Raw genomic sequence first — 12920 nt, 5'->3', positions numbered from 1 at the left:
GCAGGTAGTGGTATGGGTGGAGAGTTAAGGAAGTCAAGACATAAGGGGGCAAAGATATTGGGAGAAAAGGTTTGTGGCTGTCTTGGTTGGGTTGAAGAGCAGATACAACGGGAGTAAGTGAATGTGAGTGCTACAAGGTTAGGATATTGTAAGCAGAACATCAAATATTTTTAAAGTCTTGGTTCATAAAGTTTCACAAGTGGAGTACTTTGAGGGTGATGACAGGGTTCAGTGAATGCATCAGAGTGGAAGTGTGAGGCATCAGAGGTAATAAGGTCAAGGAACTGTGAGCGAGGGTGTTAAGTGAGTCTTACATAGGGATAGTGAAGTCACCTAAGATGGAGAAAACACCAAGAGCCGCCTGTGAAAGCCCTTAGTATGGATACATGAGTAACACAGATGGCATTTTGCCAGGAGTACTTGCTCATAAGGTATATACTCAGCAAACAGTATAGTATTAGACTGACTTACATGTATGTTACCTTCCAGAGCACTCTCCATTATCTTACTGATTCTCAGAACAAGTATAAGAAAAGTGAAGAAAAGATCGTTACCATGCAGAAAGTAGCTCTCCTTGCTAGTAATGTGTATGTATTTCTTGTAGAAGGTATTTCAGTATGCTTTATCTTTGCCTCTGGGCAAACCTCTACTGCAGTTACAAAGTAGTATCTCTACCTAAGATGATGGAACTGCCCAATGGTAATAATCCAGGTAGGGTGATACATCCCCAAGTGAAACCAGAGCTAAGGTGGAATTTAGAAAGTCAGAAGAGGAAATGACTGCTCTCCTTCTCTCTAAGGTTTGGGCACCCTCCAAAGCACTCTGACATACCAGAAGGAAAGCTGGCCTCAGCCTCTTGGATTTAGGTCATTGAGTAGGGAGACATTTCCATGCGGGCTACAAACTTAGGTAAGGGCCTCTAATTTACCAGCCAGATAATCTAATTACAGAGGGCTCCCTCAGTCTATTTCCCTTTGTTTTCCTGAGCCTTCATTCCTTTATTTATTCATCAAATATTTATGGAGGGCCGGCAATGCAGTGGTAAACCAAAAAGACAAGATCTCTGGTTTCAGAAAACTTACATTCTAGTGGAGAGAGATAGACAATAAACACATAAATAAACAAGAAAATATCAGTAGCAATATGTGCTGGGATACAAAAGCAGACTGATATGATAGAGAATGACTAGACAGGTGCTGCGGCAAGGATGGACAGGGAAGGCCTCTCTTAAAAAGTGGTGATAAACAGAGGCCTCAGTGATAAGGAGTCAGCCATGCAAAAATGGGGAAGAAGGGAGCAAGGTAGGGAGAGCCTTCCAGATAGAGGGAGCAGCTACTTTAAGTCAGGAATGAGCTTAGCGTGCTTGAAAGAAAAGCAGGAGCAAGTGAGCAAGGGAAGTGTGGTGTGAGAAGTGGGCAGGGTCTGGATATTTTAAGACCTAATGGGATTGGGTTTTAGTCTAAGTGTGATGGGAAATCATTGAAGGTTTTTAATCAAGAGAGTAAAATGGTAAGATTTTTGTTTTCAAAAGATCATTGGGCTCCTGTGTGAAGAATAAATAGATTGTAGGGGGTGTTAAGTAGAAGCAGAAAATCCAACTAAGAGGTTACAGCAGACAACCAGGCAAGAGATAGCACGGTTTGAACTAGCAAGGTATCAAAGAAAATGTAGAGAAAGATTTAGAACTGGAACATGTTCTGGGGTAGAGCCTACAGAACTTGCTGTTAGACTATATAAACTTACTAAGATAGGGAAGACTGAGGTATTAGATGGTTTGGGGGCAGGAAGTCAAGAGTTCCATTTTGGAAAAGTTACGTTTGAGATGACCATTAAACAATTAAGTAGAAATCTAGAGTAGGCAATTGGATATACAAGTCTGGACCTCAGGGGTGAGGTTAGGGTTGAAGGAAAAAATTTGAGAGTCTTGGATACTGAGATGGTATTTTAAAGCTACGGGACTTGAAATTATCTGTGGGGAAAACCTAGAAGAGGAGAAAAAAGTCTCATGACTAAGCCTGATGTTAACCAGTATTAGAGATACAACTTTTAGTAGAGTTTTGCTTAAATACTATAGCCTGATCTCAGCCATACAATGAGAATGAGAAGAACTGTTAAAATCCGTATTTTGATCCCTAAGGCCAGTATCTGGTGGTGATGGCTGCAGCAGACATTAGTGTGAGCCGTGCCCTAAGGAAAAAAAAAAACCTGTTGCCATTGGATTGATTCTAACTCATAGCGACCCTATAGGACAGAGTAGAACTGCCCTGTAATTTTCGACTATAAGTCTTTATGGTAGTTGACTGCCACATCTTTCTCCTGCAGAGTGGCTGGTGGCTTGGAAGTGCCAACCTTTTAGATATTTTAAATTTTAGGTGCACAAGCCCATTTTGAATTGGGCTCCTGGGTAAGGTTAATTTCAGAGTCTGCAGTAAGGTTCAGCTACCCCTCTCCAAGTGCAAAGTCTCGCTTCATTGCCAGCTTTGGAAGGTTTGTGTTAGTTTAGGTAGGTAATATGTTTGTAGAAATTAGTCCATTTCCTCTAGGTTTTCAAATTCGTTACAGTACAATTTTTCATAGTATTCTGTTATGATTCTTTTAATTTCAGTTGGGTCTGTTGTGGTATCACCCATCTCATTTCTTATACGGGTTATTTGCTTTGTCTCCTGTTTTTCTTTTGTCAGTCTGGCCAATGGTTTATCAATTTTGTTAATTTTTTCAAAGAACCAGCTTTTGGTCTTGTTAACTCTTTGAATTGTTTTACTGTTCTCCATTTCATTTAATTCTGCTCTAATTTTTATTATTTGCTTTCGTCTGGTGCCTGAGAGTTTCTTTTGTTGCTCTCTTTCTGTTTGTTCAAGTTGTAGTTTGGAAGGTTTAAAATGTTTAAAGGAGCCAGCAAGTTTTCCATTTTTGTACTCATTTTACATATGAGAAAACCAAGTCTCAGAGTTTAGTGTCTTGCAAAACTGATATTTGAATCAAGTTGATTTAAAAGCTATTGTTTTGCACTAGCATTGTAATCTTATCTCATCTCTCTGGAGTTTCTGATCCAGTTGACCATTTTCTCCCTTTGAAATCTCTCTGTCTTAGCTTTTACAACCACTACTCTTACCTGGCTCTTCTCCTACCTCCTTTGGCCCAGTTTCAAATTTCCTTTGCTAACTCTTCTTTCCATTTCCTCCCCTACATTCTCTAGTAATTCTCTGGATTCTACCTGAGCAACTAGTTCCATAGATTCAGTACAACATATATTCTTATGATTCCCAAGCCTATATGTGTAATCCATGTAGAAAGAGCATAGACTTCTAAGGAGCATTCTGGCTGTACTTCTTCCAAGACAGATTTGTTCATTTTTTTTGGCAATCCATAGTATATTCTTCTCTAGCATCATAATTCAAATGCATCAGTTCTTCTTTGGTCTTTCTTCTTCATTTTCCGGTTTTTGCATGCATATGAGGCCATTGAAAACACCATGACTTAGGTCAAGTACACATCGTTGTGACATTTTTGCTTTTTAACACTTTTTTTTTTAATAATTTTTATTGAGCTTTAAGTGAACGTTACAAATCAAGTCAGTCTGTCACATATGAGCTTATATACACCTTACTCCGTACTCCCACTTATTCTCCCCCTAATGAGTCAGCCCGCTCTCTCCTTCCAGTCTCTCCTTCCGTGACAATTTTGCCACTTTCTAACCCTCTCTACCCTCCTATCTCCCCTCCAGACAGGAGACGCCAACACAGTCTCAAGTGTCCACCCGATACAAGTAGCTCACTCTTCGTCAGCATCTCTCTCCAACCCATTGTCCAGTCCCTTCCATGTGTGATGAGTTGTCTTCAGGAATGTTTCCTGTTCTGGGCCAACAGAAGGTTTGGGGACCATGACCGCCAGGATTCCTCTAGTCTCAGTCAGACCATTAAGTCTGGTCTTTTTATGAGAATTTGGGGTCTGCGTCCCACTGTTCTCCTGCTCCCTCAGGGGTTCTCTGTTGTGCTCCCTGTCAGGGCAGTCATTGGTTGTGGCTGGGCACCATCTAGTTCTTCTGGTCTCAGGATGATGTAAGTCTGTAGTTCATGTGGCCCTTTCTGTCTCTTGGGCTCATAGTTGTCGTGTGACCTTGGTGTTCTTCATTCTCCTTTGCTCCAGGTGGGTTGAGACCAATTGATGCGTCTTAGATGGCCACTTGTTAGCATTTGAGACCCCAGTTGCCACATTTCAAAGTGGGATGCAGAATGTTTTCATAATAGTATTATTTTGCCAGTTGACTTAGAAGTCCCCTTAAGCCATAGTCCCCAAACCCCTGCCCTTGCTCTGCTGGCCTTTGAAGCATTCATTTTATCCCGGAAACTTCTTTGCTTTTGGTCCAGTCCATTTGAGCTGACCTTCTGTGTATTGAGTATTGAGTATTGTCCTTCCCTTCACCTAAGTAGTTCTTATCTACTAACTAATCAGTAAATAACCCTCTCCCACCCCCCCTCCCTCCCCCCATCAAAACACCACAAAAGTATGTGTTCTTCTCAGTTTATACTATTTCTCAAGATCTTATAATAGTGGTCTTATACAATATTTTCCTTTTGCCTCTGACTAATTTCACTCAGCGTAATGCCTTCCAGGTTCCTCCATGTTATGAAATGTTTCACAGATTCGTCACTGTTCTTTATCGATGCGTAGTATTCCATTGTGTGAATATACCACAATTTATTTAACCATTCATCCGTTAATGGACACCTTGGTTGCTTCCAGCTTTTTGCTATTGTAAACAGAGCTGCAATAAACATGGGTGTGCATATATCTGTTCGTGTGAAGGCTCTTATTTCTCTAGGGTATATTCCAGGGAGTGGGATTTCTGGGTTGTATGGTAGTTCTATTTCTAACTTTTTAAGATAACGCCAGATAGATTCCCAAAGTGGCTGTACCATTTTACATTCCCACCAGCAGTGTATAAGAGTTCCAATCTCTCCTCAGCCTCTCCACCATTTATTATTTTGTGTTTTTTGGATTAATGCCAGCCTTGTTGGAGTGAGATGGAATCTCATCGTAGTTTTAATTTGCATTTCTCTAATGGCTAATGATCGAGAGCATTTTCTCATGTATCTGTTAGCTGCCTGAATATCTTCTTTAGTGAAGTGTGTGTTCATATCCTTTGCCCACTTCTTGATTGGGTTGTTTGTCTTTTTGTGGTTGAGTTTTAACAGAATCATATAGATTTTAGAGATCAGGCGCTGGTCGGAGATGTCATAGCTGAAAATTCTTTCCCAATCTGTAGGTGGTCTTTTTACTCTTTTGGTGAAGTCTTTAGATGAGCATAGGTGTTTGATTTTTAGGAGCTCCCAGGTATCTGGTTTCTCTTCATCATTTTTGGTAATGTTTTGTATTCTGTTTATGCCTTGAATTAGGGCTCGTAACGTTGTCCCTATTTTTTCTTCCATGATCTTTATCGTTTTAGTCTTTATGTTTAGGTCTTTGATCCACTTAGAGTTAGTTTTTGTGCATGGTGTGAGGTATGAGTCCTGTTTCATTTTTTTGCAAATGGATATCCAATTATGCCAGCACCATTTGTTAAAAAGACTATCTTTTCCCTAGTTAACTGACACTGGTCCTTTGTCAAATATCAGCTGCTCATATGTGGATGGATTTATATCTGGGTTCTCAATTCTGTTCCATTGGTCTATGTGCTTGTTGTTGTACCAGTACCAGGCTGTTTTGACTACTGTGGCTGTATAATAGGTTCTAAAATCAGGTAGGGTGGGGCCTCCCACTTTCTTCTTCTTTTTCAGTAATGCTTTACTTATCCGAGGCTTCTTTCCCTTCCATATGAAGTTGGTGATTTGTTTCTCCATCACGTTAAAAAATGTCATTGGAATTTGGATCGGAAGTGCATTGTATGTATAGATGGCTTTTGGTAGAATAGACATTTTTACTATGTCAAGTCTTCCTATCCATGAGCAAGGTTATGTTTTTCCACTTAAGTAGGTCCTTTTTAGTTTCTTGCAGTAGTACTTTGTAGTTTTCTTTGTATAGGTCTTTTACATCTTTGGTAAGATTTATTCCTAAGTATTTTATCTTCTTGGGGGCTACTGTGAATGGTATTGATTTGGTGATTTCCTCTTTGATGTTCTTTTTATTGATGTAGAGGAATCTAAGTGATTTTTGTATGTTTATCTTATAACTTGAGACTCTGCCAAACTCTTCCATTAGTTTCAGTAGTTTTCTGGAGGATTCCTTAGGGTTTTCTGTGTATAAGATCATGTCATCTGCAAATAGAGATCATATTACTTCCTCCGGATTGGCAAAGAGAAAGTAAAATTATCTCTATTTGCTTTTTAACACTTTAAAGAGGTATTTTGCAGCACATTTACCCAATGCAGTGTTGTTTGATTTCTTGACTGTTGCTTCCATGGGCACTGATTGTGGATTTAAGTAAAATGAAATCCTTGATGACAACCTCAATATTTTCTCTGTTTATCATGATGTTGCTTATTGGTCCAATTGTAAGGATTTTTGTATTCTTTACGTTGAGGTGTAATCCATACTGAAGGGCATAGTCAGTAAGTGCTTCAAGTCCTCTTCATTTTCACTGAGCAAAGTTGTGCCATCTGCACATACAGGCTTGGGGAGCATAATATGACGGAATTTTCTCTTTAATTTTGCAGCTTGAGAAATGCCGAGCATATTCTTCCATTTTCGTTTTCTAAAAGAGTAGGGAATCCCTACTCTGATTTCCTTCAAAGGCCCTGATCCTTGTTCTGCCCTCTCATCTTTGCTCCATTTCACTTCTGCCTCCTTTGAGCCCTTACTGTTCCCATTACCCCTCTTCCTCTCTCCATCTTCTCTGGCTCCTTTCCTTCCTAAAGCAAAACAGAACAAAAACAGAACACTAGAAAAGCACCTCCTTTTGACTTTGCCTCTTCTTCAGTCAGTGCCTTAGCTCTTTCTTGTCTTTCAGTACAAAAGTCACCTCCCCTCAGAGACCTATCCTGACCATTAGGTCTAAAGCAGTTTCTTACCTCCAGGTACCTGCAGGCACTTCCATTTTGGGAAAATTAAGTTTGAGATACCTATTAGATGTCTCGGTAGAGATGTCAAGTGGGCAAATAGATATAAAATTCTGGAACTTAACTTTCACTATTAGAGATAACTTAGGTATTTGTTCATTTTGTGTTGCCTCTTCAGTCATAACATGAGCTCTGTGAGGGCCAGGACTTTGTCCTGTTTATGACTGGCAAAGAAATAGCTCTGGAGAGGACTTGGAATAACAAGGTGTATTAGTTTCCTGGAGCTGCCATAACAAGTTACCACAAACTGGATGGCTTAAAGTAACAGATTTATTCTCTTACAGTTCTGGAGGCCAGAAGTCCAAACTCAAAGTGTCAGTGGGCCAAACTCCCTCTGAAGGCTTTAGGGAAGAATCCTTCCTTGCCTCTTCCAGCTTTGGGTGGATGTTGACATTTCCTGAATTCCTTGGCTTATGGTCACATCATTGCAATCTCGCCTCTGTCTTCACATGGTCTTCTCTTCTGTTTATCTTATCCTTTGTCTCTGATAAGGCCACTTGTCATTGGATGATCATTGAGGATGATCTTGTCTCAAGATCCTTAATTAATCACATCTGCGAAGACCCTTTTTCCAAATAAGTTAACATTCACAGAAGCCAGGTATTTGGATATGGACATATCTATTTGGGGATCACTACATAAGGGAACAGAAAGAAATTCAGGAATGTCTTTCTCATCCTCACCCCTTCTCTCTTTATTCTGGCTAATTCTTAAATCTCCTTCAAGATTCAGCTCAGCTGTTATCCAATCAAGGGAGCCATTCTTGACACACACTCCTAGCCCCAGTACATATAATAATATGGCTATTTTTATAATATATAATAATTGTTATCATGTCTAGGGCACTGTTTTCAGGGCTTTACATGAACTCACTTAATTCTTACTATAGCCCTGTGAGATAGGTCTTGTTGCTATCCTTATTTTACTGAATTCCAATAGTCTGTTTGTTGTCTCTCTTCCCCACTAGAACTTCACCAGGGCAGCAACCAAGTCATATTCATCTCTCTGTCCCAGTTGCACACCCCAGTACCTGGCATATCCTGGCTGTCCATAAAGGCTGTTGGGTAGAATCAATGGCTGAACAAGAGAAAGGCTAATGATAGATGGGGGAGGCTTTTTTAAATGATACTTTTATTGAGTTTTTGGTGAAAGTTTACACAGCAAGTTAGGTTCCCATTTGGTGATTTCCACACAAATTGTTTGGTGATATTAGTTACATTTATCACAATATGTCAACATGAACTTTTTTAAACACACTTTTTACATGCACAATTTTGTGACATTGATTATATTTTTTTTAATTGTGCAACCATTCCTTTCCTGAGTTGTTCCTCCTTCATTAATATAAACTCACTGTCCCTAAGGTTCCTATTTAATCTTTCAAGTAGCTGTAGTCAATTTTATCCCATATAGATAGTTCTTAAAAGAGCATAATGCTCAAGGCACACTTTTTTTACTAGTTAAGCTAAACTACTGTTAGGTTTTAAGAAGATGTCATGGGATGCTGGGGGAGGGTTTTGATTATGAAATTAAGAAATTTAGATTTTATCTTTTACATCCGCAGTGTAGAAAAGTGATAGGATGGACCTCTCTTTCAAATGTATCCTGTCCTTGTGAGAAATCTCATCAAATATTATTATAATTATTACCTCCAAATATGTAGTTTCATTCTGACCTTTCTCATGAGATCAGGATCTCACATTTCAATCTCTTTGCTGGTCTCTCTAGGCCCAAATTCAGCATGTCCAGTCCAGTCCTCCTTATCTTTCCCTTCACCCAAAGTCACTCTTACATTATCAAACTCACTCTCATCCAAATTAGACAACTTGAATTCATCTCACACACCTTTCTCACTCCACTGCTAATTAGTCACCAAGTCCTATCAACTCCATCTCCTGAACTCTGTCTTAAATCCATCCCCTTGGCCACTGTCATATTTCACGCTCTTGCATCTTTTATCTGGACTGTATTACACTAGCCTCCCAGTTGGTCTCCCTGCCCTTACTCTTCCCTTTCTAGCTCCCTCTCCATCCTCCACCCTAATATTCCTCTTGTATGTCTAAAAACCATACCTGATCATGTCACTCTCTTATTAAAACCACAAAAAAAACAAAGCCTCCAAAGAACTCTGCAATGGTTCATCATTGCTTACAGGATCAAGATCTGTATGATCTAGCTCCAACCTACCTTTCCATTATTATCTCTCTGTTAATTCACTCGATGGATGCTTATTGAGTAGTGGTGTACAATAAGTTTCATTGAATTTAATCATCTCAAAATATTCAGTGTCCTAACGTTTAAACTGATGTGATACAGATATAGCCAGGAAAATAAAAATACACCCATTGCATTTATATATCCATTGAATTTATAGTATATGCATTTATGTACTAGTGAGAGATTTGCTTTATGTTTATATAGATTGACATGCATGCTTTCATGTGGAGGACCTCATGTCGTAGGCAATAGGGAAAGTATCCTTATCTGCTTTCTTTTAGTATATAATGTAACCATATGGCTATTTGTATGCCTATTGAGTGGATTCATATACAATATTATCTAGTTTTAACTAAATTAATCCTCACCAAACAGGCGAAGGATTTATAATAATTCTTGCAAAGAAACCACGGATTAAAGATAATACTAATACTACAAGCTGTAGAGAACAATGACGATAAAGCAGGGCTAGTACTTATATCTAGTATGAGCCTTCAGCAACAATAGACTTAAAATAATGACCATCTAACCACATCTGACAAGAATTGGCCCCCATATTTAAAATTATGGGAAAGAATATTTAAAATAGAGATTTATGTTTTTCATCTTTAATGATGAGCCCCTCCTTAATTGTATATTGGGACGCGAGGTATTAGCTGATGATAGCATAAAAAGCAATCATGATACTGCAAAACTCAACTGCAAAAAGATGAATAACCCAAATAAAAAATGGGCAAAAGATATGAATAGACGCTTCACTAAAGAAGACATTCAGGTAGCTAACAGATATATGAGGAAATGTTCACAGTCATTAGCCATTAGAGAAATGCAGATCAAAACTACAGTGAGATTCCATCTCACTCCAACAAGGCTGGCATTAATCCAAAAAACACGAAATAATAAATGTTGGAGAGGCCATGGAGAGATTGGAACACTTGTACACTGCTGGTGGGAATGTCAAATGGTACAACCACTTTGGAAATCGATTTGGCACTTCCTTAAAAAGCTAGAAATAGAACTACCATATGATCCAGCAATCCCACTCCTTGGAATATATCCTAGAGAAATAAGAACCTTTACACGAACAGATATATACACACCCATGTTTATTGTAGCACTGCTTACAATAGCAAAAAGATGGAAGCAACCAAGGTGCCCATCAACGGATGAATGGATAAACAAATTATGGCATATTCACACAATGGAATACTACGCATCAGTAAAGAACAGTGAGGAATCTGTGAAACATTTAAAAACATGGAGGAACCTGGAAGGCATTATGCTGAGTGAAATTAGTCAGTTGCAAAAGGACAAATATTGTATAAGACCACTATTATAAGAACTTGAGGAATAGTTTAAACTGAGAAGAAAACGTTCTTTTGTGGTTATGAGAGGGGGGAGGGTGGGAGGCTGGGAGAGGGGCATTCACTAATTAGATAGTACATAAGAACTACTTTAGGTGAAGGGAAAGACAGCACACAATACAGGGGAGGTCAGCACAATTGGACTAAACCAAAAGCAAAGCAGTTTCCTGAATAAATGGAATGCTTCGAAGGCCAGTGTAGCAGGGTCAGGGGTCTGGGGACCATGGTTTCAGGGGACATCTAAGTCAATTGGCAAAGTAAAATCTATTGAGAAAACATTCTGCATCCCACTTTGAAGAGTTGCGTCTGGGGTCTTAAACGCTAGCAAGCAGCCATCTAAGATGCATCAATTGGTCTCAACCCACCTGGATCAAAGGAGAATGAAGAACACCAAGGACATGAGGCGATTACGAGCCCAAGACACAGAAAGGGCCACATGAACCAGCGACTACATCATCCTTAGACCAGAAGAACTAGATGGTGCCCAGCTACAACCAATGACTGCCCTGACAGGGAACACAACAGAGAACCCCTGAGGGAGCAGAGGAGCAGTGGGATGCAGACCACAAATTTTCATATGACCAAACTTAATGGTCTGACTAAGACTAGAAGGACCCTGGTGGTCATGGCCCCCAGACCTTCTGTTGGCCCAGCCAATTCTTCAGACATGGATTGGACTGGACAATGGGTTGGAGAGGGATGCTGGTGAGGAGTGAGCTTTTTGGATCAGGTGGACACTTGAGACTATGTTGGCATCTCCTCCCTGGAGGGGAGTTGAGAGGGTGGAGGGGGTTAGAAGCTGGCAAAATGGACACAAAAAGAGGGAGTGGAGGGAGAGAGTGGGCTGTCTCATTAGGGGGAGAGTAATTGGGAGTGTGTTGGGGGTGTGTAGCAAGGTGTATATGGGTCTTTGTGTGAGAGACTGACTTGATTTGTAAACTTTCACTTAAAGCACAATAAAAATTATTTTAAAAAGCAATCATGATTAGCAAGATCTTTATAATGATTTATTTTATCCTTATTTCTGTCTACAATTTCTGTTTGTTTTTATAACAAACATAGCATTAACATTATAGAACATGCATATAATTTTAAATAAATAGTCTTGGGCTATGTGCCATTCCCTAAGCATGCTTCCTTTTTTTCCTACAACTTTGTGCTTTTGTTACTGTTTTTCCTCTCAGTCTAGTTTCTCTCTTCTCCATTTGGCAGAATCCTAGTGATTCTTTAGGACCAAAAAGCTCATCTTCTTTATGAAGACTTACCGAACACCCAGAGGCACAAATTATCACTCTTTCATCCATCCTCCTTTAGATCATATCTCTATTATGGCACATCTCACCTTAGGTTATACTTGTCTTGTTAGTTTCTCCCATAGTGGATTGTGAGTTTCTGAAGGGCAAGGATCATTCTTTGTCCCTAACACCATGCAGCACTGAGTAGCGGTACAATAAGTGTTAACTGAATTTAATCATCTCAAAACATTGGGAGTCCTAAGCCTCAATATGATATATATGTATACACACACACACACACACACACACACACAATATATACACACATACATATGATATATACATATATATGTACACATATGATATATATACATAAAAAAAGTTTTTTTTTTTTACATATAGCAAAATAAAAAAAGAAACAGAGAAAGATGGATTTAAAACAAAAGCATTAATTTCACATGCAGCATCTTATAGAAATGATTCTCAAAGTATGGTCTGTAAGCCTGACAGATTCTAAACTAATTTTGAAGAATGTACATTCTTCAGTCATTACTTGTGAAAGATGTGTAATTCCACAGGCTTTCATTTTTACATGCACCTAAGGGCTACTTATTAGTAATCTACTAAATGAGTTATTAAAATTTGATATTTTATAAACTACAATTGGCACATATCTAAAGAATGCTAAAGGTTCTAATTTAGCACTGTGTTAAAAAGTCTGGCAGCCACAAAAATGCTTGGCAAATGTACATGTGCAGATAGTTGGATTTCCTCCAAATTCCAGAGGGCTGATTTCTTACCACACATCATCACTCTTATATTGAGGTAGTTGAGGGTCCAATTATAATTTTTCTTGCTTATTAATTATAATTACTGTAAGTTTAGTTTTATCATTATCATTTGGTTGTGAGTTTGGTTAATTTGCTGGTGTCTCAGCAGGATCCCCCACATGTCTGTCAGTTTGTTGTACTGTGGGGGCTTGCGTATTGGTGTGATGCTGGAAGCTATGCCACTGGTATTCAGATACCAGCAGGGTCACCAATGAAGGA

This window comes from Loxodonta africana, chromosome 5 (assembly GCF_030014295.1).
Source record: "Loxodonta africana isolate mLoxAfr1 chromosome 5, mLoxAfr1.hap2, whole genome shotgun sequence".
Lineage (NCBI taxonomy): Eukaryota > Metazoa > Chordata > Mammalia > Proboscidea > Elephantidae > Loxodonta > Loxodonta africana.
Note: the sequence above shows the minus strand (reverse complement) of the source record.